A 9,835-nucleotide genomic window follows, 5' to 3' on the forward strand; every position below is an offset into this window, starting at 1 on the left:
TGGGGTTCCCCCGGAGGAGCTGGAGGAGGTGTGTGTGGATCGGGAGGTCTGGGCAGCTTTGCTTGAGCTGCTGCCCCCGCGACCCGACTCCGGATAAAGCGGAAGAAAATGGATGGAGGGATGGATGGTATGGAAGGAATGAACAGGAGTGTCATCACATAAATTATACAAATCCACTCTATCCTCAACATAGAAACAAAACAATGCTCTCAACTGACTTTGTAATCACTGTCATATTAATGGTACAAAAACATAATTAAGTAGGTTACCCCCTCCGCCGATATGTCAATTAATAGTGACCCTGAATCACTGTTAAGGCTCAATGTTAAATATGGACCTGGATTTGGATGTGGAAATGGATACAGACAGAGGTGTCAGCCTGTATTTTGATTTGTGCCATTTTCTGAAAACTTACTGAACAAACAAAATGGAGTGCTACCACCAGAAAACATTGAGCCAGTACAGCCAAAGTTCATGCTAGATACAACTGTTAGCAGAAGTACAAAATGAAGCCTGTTAACAATGGCTCTTGGCGTGATTGTCTCAGGTAAAGAGTAGCGATCATATTGTGAGGAGACCATCACCTGTGACATTCTGGACATGTGGTATGTTTCACTATGATCAAGAATGCAAGTTCCCAGCAGATAAATCCAAGGTGAAGCCCAGATTTCTCCTGCCAACACCAGATAGATGGTGAGTGTTAAGAGGTGGGCATGGACCACTTTTCTGCCTGGATGGTTTCCATCCCAGACCTGGGTGGATGCAGCAGAGCACAGCACCAGTGTTTTTTCCAGACTTAGTGAAGCATTTAATGGCTGCACAGACCACCTCCATCTACACTGCTGACTACTGTCATGCCCGGCCCAGTTCCAGGCTTCAGTCCTTATTTTCCCTCTTTATTTGGTTCTGCTCCTTCTGCCCCAGCCTTGTTTTATTAATTGTTACTTTCATCATGTGTTTATTCTATGTTCTATTCTTGCTTTGTTACTTTCTTTCTTTGTTACTCTTAGACTTTGGTCATGTTTCAGTTCCGTTCTTGTTTTGTTCTATCAGTCTGTATTTTCATGGTTTATCATTTAGTTATTGTTTGCCTATTCTTGCTGTTCTCATTTCTGTTATGTAGTACTGTTATGCCAGGATTTGTTATCACTTAGTTTCTGTTTTTCTTATAGTTTTTGTCTGTCTGTTCCAGTTTAGTTTTGTCATAGTGTTTACTTTCCTATTATTCTGTTTATCATCTTCTGGTTAGCTTTTCAGTCCTGTTTAAGTTTAGATTCCTGTTCATGTTTTCTTTGTATGATCTGTAGTTGTCTGTAATTCTCTTCACTGCTCACCTGTCTGTCTCATCCTGTCCTTGTCTGCTCCGTGTCTGCACTCATCTCAGTTCTCACGTGTTCACACCCAGCTTCATTGTTATCACAATCTTCTTCTGATCACGGCACTCTCTTTCTGCACCTGCACTTTCTCATCACTGTTGTCCACGCCCCATTCATCTGTCGTTTACTTCACCATTTGTCACCGCCTTTCTGCATCTCTTTTGCCGCTTAGTTTTCACCTGACCACACCCCCTTCCAGGCCCTTCCTCCACCACGTGCACCTCATTATCCTATCATTAACCTGTTCTTATTTATACTGCTTCAGTTCACTTCCTCCCTGCTTGTTTGTTGATTCATTCACTTACCAGCACTTTGCCTCGTCCTGTTTTTGCCAAGCCAAAATTCTGTTTGCTCATGTACTGACCCTGCTTGTTTTTGACCACATCCTCTGTCTTGTCCCTGCCTGGTACTTTTGCTCCGTGGACTGCCTTCCTGTTACTGAACCCAGGCCTGAATTAAACCATCATTTAATCATACGTCCTGTTGTGAGCCTGCATTTGTGTCCAGCCTCTGTCTGTGCCTCGCCTCCGCTCAGTCCTGTCAGAACAAACGAGCCAGACATGGATGAACCCGGTCGACAGGAACCAGGACGCCGACGCCATCAAAAGGATTTTTGATGACATTCAGTTTTTTTTGTGTGTGTTTCTGTGACCTACTCTCCGAAGGAGAAATTTGATTTCCTAGAGCAGGCATGGGAACTTTTGGAAGCTAATGTTTGGCTTTATGAACTCTTCCCTGATCTGCAGGACCTGGACGCAATTTTTTCTGGCGAAAGACTTCCCGACTGGATAAAACATCCTGAGGCCCACCTGTATTCTCAACACCTGCCCTCTGATAACGACGCTGAGTGGAGCGACTGTGATGAAGATGACGATGATGATTCTTCAGAGACAGAGCAGTTAGCACTCCAGGACACGGTTAATGTGTTATTTAAGATACAGGACTTATTTTTTGAATACCAGGACAAGCTGAGTCGACAGAACCGACATCACGTTCTGTCGGCCCTTGACCAGCTTTTACAAGCCGATTCAGACGTGGTCCAGTCTTTTCCAGAACTTATGAACATAAAGCAGGGCCAGGTTCCTCCGTGCATTGAGGATCCAATTGATTTTTTGTTTGAATCGGACATCACCGCCACCTGTTCAACCGAACCACAGTACATAACTATTTTGGACGCAGCCTGGTGCGCATCAGTGCAAAAACCAGCTGCACCATCCCAGCCGGAGAAACCGGGATCACAGCCATGCTCAGCACCCGTTCTGGCCCCTTCAAGGGCACCACCTAAGCCTGTGCCGCGTAAGAATACTCAGCTCAATAGAGCTCTGACTCTTTGTCAGCCTGGCTACAGTGCTGAAAAGAAACCTGGGGTTGTTCTTATTTTCTTCAATTAGTGATGAGTAGAAAGATGTCCTAGCTTTACGGAGGGCTTTTTTATAGAGCAACAGACTCTTTTTCCAGGCTAAGTGAAGATCTTCTAAATTAGTGAGACGCCATTTCCTCTCCAACTTACGGGTTATCTGCTTTAAGCTACGAGTTTGAGAGTTATACCATGGAGTCAGACACTTCTGATTTAAAGCTCTCTTTTTCAGAGGAGCTACAGCATCCAAAGTTGTCTTCAATGAGGATGTAAAACTATTGACGAGATACTCTATCTCCCTTACAGAGTTTAGGTAGCTACTCTGCACTGTGTTGTTATATGGCATTAGAGAACATAAAGAAGGAATCATATCCTTAAACCTAGTTACAGCGCTTTCTGAAAGACTTCTAGTGTAATGAAACTTATTCCCTACTGCTGGGTAGTCCATCAGAGTAAATGTAAATGTTATTAAAAAATGATCAGACAGAAGGGAGTTTTCAGGGAATACTGTTAAGTCTTCTATTTCCATACCATAAGTCAGAACAAGATCTAAGATATGATTAAAGTGGTGGGTGGACTCATTTACTTTTGAGCAAAGCCAATAGAGTCTAATAATAGATTAAATGCAGTGTTGAGGCTGTCATTCTCAGCATCTGTGTGGATGTTAAAATCGCCCACTATAATTATCTTATCTGAGCTAAGCACTAAGTCAGACAAAAGGTCTGAAAATTCACAGAGAAACTCACAGTAACGACCAGGTGGACGATAGATAATACAAATAAAACTGGTTTTTGGGACTTCCAATTTGGATGGACAAGACTAAGAGACAAGCTTTCAAATGAATTAAAGCTCTGTCTGGGTTTTTGATTAATTAATAAGCTGGAATGGAAGATTGCTGCTAATCCACCGCCCCGGCCCGTGCTTGTCCATACACTGGTGTTCCTGGCAATATGCCACTATGGACCCTAAATACACTCTCAAATCTGCATCTAAACTCTGTCCATGGTTCTCCTTCTTTCTGTGTTGTCCTGGTAATTTCAGTATAATTTATCTTTGGTCCTAACACACCTTTTGCACGTGTAATCATAGCTTCCACTCTTGTTTTCAAGACTGGATCATCATGTGGCAACGGTACGCCATCCTGGTCTGCAGGATTCCAGTCTCCGCGTATCTGACTCCATTTAGGGCCACATGCTTTCATCCACACCTGTTGGACTTCAGGTCCACTAAGGTGGTAAGAACTTCTAATGTTTTCTATATCCTGCATAAATCCCTCAATATCGACATGTGGCGATGGTATCATGTCGACTGCTGCTTTGATATCATCAGCATTCCATGTTCGATATACGAGCATGGTTGATCGATGTCCTGCTGTTCCTGCACGAGGATTTGGTACTTCTATCATAGGATAGGCACCTCCCTGGTCACTGTGTTCCACCATGGGAGGGGCTGTAGGCACTCTCGCTTGACTGCGTGTTTGTGGTTTTTCTGGTTTTTCTGGTTTTTCACTTTTTACCTTAGGTTTTACTGCCAAATCATACTGTCGTGGTGGTACATCGCCATCCTCTGGTAGAGGAGATAAAGGTGTTGTTGTCACCGACGATCCAGCCGGCGGTGGTTGTTGAGGCTGTTCTGGTTCTCTGTGCTGAATTATCACATCTTCTTCTGCCTTACCTACAGCTTTCTTTTTCCTTGCTTTCTCTAATCGTCGCTTCTCTGCTCCCTTCCGTCTGTTCTCTGCTTCCTCCTCCCAAAATGCCACTAAATCTGCCCCTACTTTCTGCATCTTTTTCTCATCACCTTTATGTTCCTGTTCTAACTCCTTCTTTAGCTTCTGTATACTGATCAGGTTCAGTCGTCCGTCAAAGTCATGTTTATTTATCCAGGTCTCCAATTTCTTTGTTGCTTTTGGATTTTTTGCTTCCATAAATTTCCAGTCGTCAGTTGATAAATTTTCCTTCTTTTTAGACGTCTTACCCCCCATTTTTATTATCCCTTGTTATAATTTGGACTTCAGACGGGGGCACACCTAGGGTGTTCTAAATCTGAAGTTTTCACACTTTCTTTGGACGTGACAATTAATTTGCCGTCGTGTGGTTGATTCCTTCACCTCCCCGTAGGAAGCGGAATCACTTGCCTCCGCATCCACACACACGGTTGTCACTAACGTTGTCCAAAGTATTACACTTTCACACAGTTATTTACACTTACACAAAACACTATTTACACATAGAAACACTTTTAATAATCGTACGCGTATTCTTAGGCCAGGGGAGCTCGCCCTCCCGTGAAATTTAACTAATGTCCTGCATTAGGGGACTCCGCCGTCCCTGCCAAATTTAACTGCTTTTTTACAGTGCACGTATTTCTACCCGGGATTTCCTTTACGTATTAAAACAGAGGAGTCCGTACCCTCCTTCCGGAATTTAACTACGGGCGTCCCTCGCAACCGTAGAGGAGTCCGCCCTCCTCGCGGATTTTAACTGCTTTGCATTAACAGACGATTCCACGCCATCGCTTACGGAGTTTAACTGTTTATGTGATCACTTTTATCCCCTACCGGTACGCGTATATAAACAGAGGAGTCCGCACCCTCCTTACAGAGTTTAACTGTGTTTCATTAACAGACGATTCTGTATCATCGCTTGCGGAATTTAACTGTTTATGTGATCTGATCACCACTCACTCAGTACTGCTTACAAAGAAATTTTACTCACTGACTCGACTTCCTGTCTGTCTTCTTCGGGAAAATCTCGTCAACCAGACGATGCCAACGGTGGTCGACAATTGCAGACACGATCAATCGATCGGACCTTGGCCAAGGATTTACGTCTGGACTTGGCGACCCCCGCCGGACACCTCCGGTATTGTTGAGATCCCGGACGTAGCCCCCAGTCAATGTTGGGTATTTTCTCCTCCAAACATTCTTAAAACCTTTGATAAGACAAACAGAGTCAAGAAACACCAGTGAGACAGAAAGTCAAATTAATCACGCGCGGAGTGCGGCCAGGCTGTACACCAAAGCTACACTAAAGTCTGGCCTGTGCTCCCGCTCTTTTTATTAGAGATGCCCTCATTACATCATAAAACTTGTCCTAAAGGGGGGGGGGGGGGGACAACGCGAGACAAGTTTCTTCCCGTAACATAAACACATACGTCAATAAGCGCAGCTGTAAGGAAAAACAGTTTCTTTCTTTTACTCTTATCGTCGGAGGTCAGCACATCTCGTTCGTCTGTTGCAGTTATCAGCTGTTGTGCATCTGCCTGGAGTGTCCTGGTCTTCACACTAAGCATCACAACAGTCAAAACAACCTTCAGGTCTATTACTCCCAGTTCATGACTGACCCCGTCATGCTTCACTCCCAGTCGTTAGCGGCTACAAAAACAAGTTGTATAATAATAATAAGTACATCCAGCTCTTCATTCCCAGTTCAGATTGACCCCAGCATGCTAAAACAAGGTTGAATAACACATACAGTCTCAGGGTTAGGTGCAAAACAGCACAATACCGCTTTCATAAGAAAGAAGACAAAAGGTACAAATGTTTAACAGTGATAACATATATATATATATAAAATCCTTAACACCGTCGTGGTGAAGAGAGAGTTGAGTAGGGGGGCAAAGCTCTCGATTTACCGATCGATCTACGTTCCGATCCTCACCTATGGTCATGAGATTTGGCTCATGACCGAAAGAACGAGATCGCGAGTACAAGCGGCCGAGATGAGTTTCCTCCGCAGGGTGGCTGGGCGCTCCCTTAGAGATAGGGTGAGGAGCTCGGTCACTCGGCAGGAGCTCGGAGTCAAGCCGCTGCTCCTCCACATCGAAAGGAGTCAGTCGAGGTGGCTCGGGCATCTTTTCCGGATGCCCCCTGGACGCCTCGCTGGAGAGGTGTTCCGGGCACGTCCCACTGGGAGGAGGCCCCGAGGGAGACCCAGGACACGCTGGAGGGACTACATCTCTCGGCTGGCTTGGGAACGCCTTGGGGTTCCCCCGGAGGAGCTGGAGGAGGTGTGTGTGGATCGGGAGGTCTGGGCAGCTTTGCTTGAGCTGCTGCCCCCGCGACCCGACTCCGGATAAAGCGGAAGAAAATGGATGGAGGGATGGATGGTATGGAAGGAATGAACAGGAGTGTCATCACATAAATTATACAAATCCACTCTATCCTCAACATAGAAACAAAACAATGCTCTCAACTGACTTTGTAATCACTGTCATATTAATGGTACAAAAACATAATTAAGTAGGTTACCCCCTCCGCCGATATGTCAATTAATAGTGACCCTGAATCACTGTTAAGGCTCAATGTTAAATATGGACCTGGATTTGGATGTGGAAATGGATACAGACAGAGGTGTCAGCCTGTATTTTTGATTTGTGCCATTTTCTGAAAACTTACTGAACAAACAAAATGGAGTGCTACCACCAGAAAACATTGAGCCAGTACAGCCAAAGTTCATGCTAGATACAACTGTTAGCAGAAGTACAAAATGAAGCCTGTTAACAATGGCTCTTGGCGTGATTGTCTCAGGTAAAGAGTAGCGATCATATTGTGAGGAGACCATCACCTGTGACATTCTGGACATGTGGTATGTTTCACTATGATCAAGAATGCAAGTTCCCAGCAGATAAATCCAAGGTGAAGCCCAGATTCTCCTGCCAACACCAGATAGATGGTGAGTGTTAAGAGGTGGGCATGGACCACTTTTCTGCCTGGATGGTTTCCATCCCAGACCTGGGTGGATGCAGCAGAGCACAGCACCAGTGTTTTTTCCAGACTTAGTGAAGCATTTAATGGCTGCACAGACCACCTCCATCTACACTGCTGACTACTGTCATGCCCGGCCCAGTTCCAGGCTTCAGTCCTTATTTTCCCTCTTTATTTGGTTCTGCTCCTTCTGCCCCAGCCTTGTTTTATTAATTGTTACTTTCATCATGTGTTTATTCTATGTTCTATTCTTGCTTTGTTACTTTCTTTCTTGTTACTCTTAGACTTTGGTCATGTTTCAGTTCCGTTCTTGTTTTGTTCTATCAGTCTGTATTTTCATGGTTTATCATTTAGTTATTGTTTGCCTATTCTTGCTGTTCTCATTTCTGTTATGTAGTACTGTTATGCCAGGATTTGTTATCACTTAGTTTCTGTTTTTCTTATAGTTTTTGTCTGTCTGTTCCAGTTTAGTTTTGTCATAGTGTTTACTTTCCTATTATTCTGTTTATCATCTTCTGGTTAGCTTTTCAGTCCTGTTTAAGTTTAGATTCCTGTTCATGTTTTCTTTGTATGATCTGTAGTTGTCTGTAATTCTCTTCACTGCTCACCTGTCTGTCTCATCCTGTCCTTGTCTGCTCCGTGTCTGCACTCATCTCAGTTCTCACGTGTTCACACCCAGCTTCATTGTTATCACAATCTTCTTCTGATCACGGCACTCTCTTTCTGCACCTGCACTTTCTCATCACTGTTGTCCACGCCCCATTCATCTGTCGTTTACTTCACCATTTGTCACCGCCTTTCTGCATCTCTTTTGCCGCTTAGTTTTCACCTGACCACACCCCCTTCCAGGCCCTTCCTCCACCACGTGCACCTCATTATCCTATCATTAACCTGTTCTTATTTATACTGCTTCAGTTCACTTCCTCCCTGCTTGTTTGTTGATTCATTCACTTACCAGCACTTTGCCTCGTCCTGTTTTTGCCAAGCCAAAATTCTGTTTGCTCATGTACTGACCCTGCTTGTTTTTGACCACATCCTCTGTCTTGTCCCTGCCTGGTACTTTTGCTCCGTGGACTGCCTTCCTGTTACTGAACCCAGGCCTGAATTAAACCATCATTTAATCATACGTCCTGTTGTGAGCCTGCATTTGTGTCCAGCCTCTGTCTGTGCCTCGCCTCCGCTCAGTCCTGTCAGAACAAACGAGCCAGACATGGATGAACCCGGTCGACAGGAACCAGGACGCCGACGCCATCAAAAGGATTTTTGATGACATTCAGTTTTTTTTGTGTGTGTTTCTGTGACCTACTCTCCGAAGGAGAAATTTGATTTCCTAGAGCAGGCATGGGAACTTTTGGAAGCTAATGTTTGGCTTTATGAACTCTTCCCTGATCTGCAGGACCTGGACGCAATTTTTTCTGGCGAAAGACTTCCCGACTGGATAAAACATCCTGAGGCCCACCTGTATTCTCAACACCTGCCCTCTGATAACGACGCTGAGTGGAGCGACTGTGATGAAGATGACGATGATGATTCTTCAGAGACAGAGCAGTTAGCACTCCAGGACACGGTTAATGTGTTATTTAAGATACAGGACTTATTTTTTGAATACCAGGACAAGCTGAGTCGACAGAACCGACATCACGTTCTGTCGGCCCTTGACCAGCTTTTACAAGCCGATTCAGACGTGGTCCAGTCTTTTCCAGAACTTATGAACATAAAGCAGGGCCAGGTTCCTCCGTGCATTGAGGATCCAATTGATTTTTTGTTTGAATCGGACATCACCGCCACCTGTTCAACCGAACCACAGTACATAACTATTTTGGACGCAGCCTGGTGCGCATCAGTGCAAAAACCAGCTGCACCATCCCAGCCGGAGAAACCGGGATCACAGCCATGCTCAGCACCCGTTCTGGCCCCTTCAAGGGCACCACCTAAGCCTGTGCCGCGTAAGACTCATGGATTCCACACGCCCGCCATGGGCCGAAGCGGAGCCGGTCTCCACCGTTTTGACGGCATCAGCGCGTTGGCACCAGGAAGCCCCAACCACGCTCACGTCTTGGATTTCCCCATGCTCGTCTTCTCTGCATCTCCCTGAAATGACAACAGCTGTTCCAAGCCTACCACCTGTACCAGCCCTTCAAAAGTTACATGCACCTGTGCCACGAAAGACAGCGGCACCTGCTGCTGAACCAGTCTCCGCATGCACCGTGCCAGCGGCACCTGCAGCTGAACCAGTCCCCGCGCGCACCGCGCCAGCGGCAGCTGCGGCTGAACCAGTCTCCCTGCACACCGCACCAGCGGCACCTGCAGCTGAACCAGTCTCCACGCGCACCACGCCAGCAGCACCTGCGGCTGAACCAGCCACGGTGCCAGCAGCACCTGCGGCTCAACCAG

Source organism: Thalassophryne amazonica, chromosome 8 (assembly GCF_902500255.1).
Source record: "Thalassophryne amazonica chromosome 8, fThaAma1.1, whole genome shotgun sequence".
Lineage (NCBI taxonomy): Eukaryota > Metazoa > Chordata > Actinopteri > Batrachoidiformes > Batrachoididae > Thalassophryne > Thalassophryne amazonica.